Source organism: Pollicipes pollicipes, unplaced genomic scaffold, assembly GCF_011947565.3.
Source record: "Pollicipes pollicipes isolate AB1234 unplaced genomic scaffold, Ppol_2.1 Scaffold_7231;HRSCAF=8579_pilon_pilon_pilon, whole genome shotgun sequence".
Taxonomy (NCBI): domain Eukaryota; kingdom Metazoa; phylum Arthropoda; class Thecostraca; order Pollicipedomorpha; family Pollicipedidae; genus Pollicipes; species Pollicipes pollicipes.
The window spans coordinates 22,319,141-22,321,071 of record NW_023597034.1 but is presented as its reverse complement, the minus strand read 5'-3'; positions in this window follow the sequence as shown (position 1 = coordinate 22,321,071).

Below are 1,931 nucleotides of genomic sequence, written 5' to 3'. Positions count from 1 at the left end.
GAGAGAGAGAGAGAGAGAGAGAGGGAGAGAGAGAGGAGAGAGGAGAGAGAGACAGAGAGACAGAAGAGAGAAAGAGAGAAGATAGATTTGTGATATATAGATATATATACTATATATATATATATATATATATATATATATATATATATATATAGCATACATACCATACAATATGGATAACCAACACATAAGTGGAGGAAATCTCAGAAGCTTTTCTGACCTATCCCCTTATGGCGACTTGCACTTGTCTGCCCCCCCCCCCCAATTATTTTGTGACATCGATACCCATGCGAGCGGCTGGCCTATATACTCCTCCGAACGGAAAAGAGTCTTGAGTCGGTGGGACGGAAACGTGTGAAACGACTCAGTTAGTGTTACGAAAATGATGTAATTCATGTCAGGATTAACCAATAAGAAGCGGGTACTCCGTCGCACCATGGCGGGGCTGTCATGCTGAACCAATCACAGGGAGTGGACCGCCTCGCTATCCCCGGCGCTATGTGATAACAACAGACAGCTGGTGAGGCGCTGGGCAAGATTTTAAACATGAGTATCAAATCACATTGCGGATTTTTTTCATGGTTCAGGTTCTGGCGGAACAAATGGCGTGTGGCAAGTAACCTGTTTGCCGGATGACTTGGCTAAACAGGGACAAATCTCGTAACCGTGCATAACGTGACTGTTTGCCTGATGACTCGGCTTCAATAGGGACACATCTCGTAACTGTACACAACACAACCCGGCGGCTGCTCAGCAAATGGGTCTCTGGCCACCTCGGGGTCTCTTGACCGGGAGGATCCATCCTTGGTCCTTTTGGCCACGTGATCGACGCAGGCACTTAATTGTCTAAGGGGTCTCGGCCAGTGCAAGAGGTCTTGTGACACAACATTTTCGTGCCTTCCAGCCTTGTATCTGCTTCTATAGTTGACCCCACACGGGGCCGGCTGTTGGAACTAGTGTTCGCTGACCAGCATAGGGGCCCTCATTGCCCCAGGAGCCCTCCGTTGGGCCGAAGAGGCCATGTGACCGGTAATGCTGCCAGCGGTAATGCTATTTTTGTAAAGAAGAGAGGCTGGAGTGGTGCTCCGACGTGTGAATGAGGTTTGCCGCCGCTGTTGCCTTTCAAAGCCTAAAAAGATATCGTGATACTCAACACAACAATTACAAGCACGCAAGTGTATATAAAGAGCCTTGTTCTTCATGCTTTAGAAGATGGATTTGAAATCCGATATAAAGATACCTCTTTGCTGCGCATCTTTCGGTTGTAGATGATACTTTGAGCGGACGGTGTGGTTCGCTTTTATTTTCTGTTCACACCGGCGTCTTTACGCACGTTAAAAGTGCGTAATAGAAATGTGACCCCAGAACAAAAAGTGTGACCCATGATATTTTGCCGAGGACGCTCACATTAGGTCCCAATGATTGCCTGTCACAATGAGAGTGCGGTACAAGGCCCAAATGTTTGCTTAAATCAGCTCAAGTATTAATGCATGCGACAGCTTTGTAAGTCGGCAGCCGCGCACTTGATGAGTCACTATTTATCATCTGCAAGCATGACACAAATAAGCTGCGTGTTAAATATTCAAATATGAAACAAAAAACCTTTGAATTATTTTCTCTCAACTGAATGTTCAGCGTGACTTGGGCCGCAGCTAGGAGCGAAAAGCATATCACGTGTGCAGCCGCGCCAGCTGTTGGAAAGTTTGACGCGTTCAGCAAAAGTATGACATAAAAGGTGTTCCGTTCTTAGTCTGAGACCATTTGTACCGGTCTACGTGCTGCAAAAACGTCCCGTACAGACCATTACCTTTCGTGTTTGGGTATTGTCAGCTATTTTAAAGGCGTGGTAAACGTCTTTGTCGCATTGACACAATTGTATCGGTTTTTGGCATAAAGGCAAAGGGCACAAACGGAACATTGCTTGCATGTTC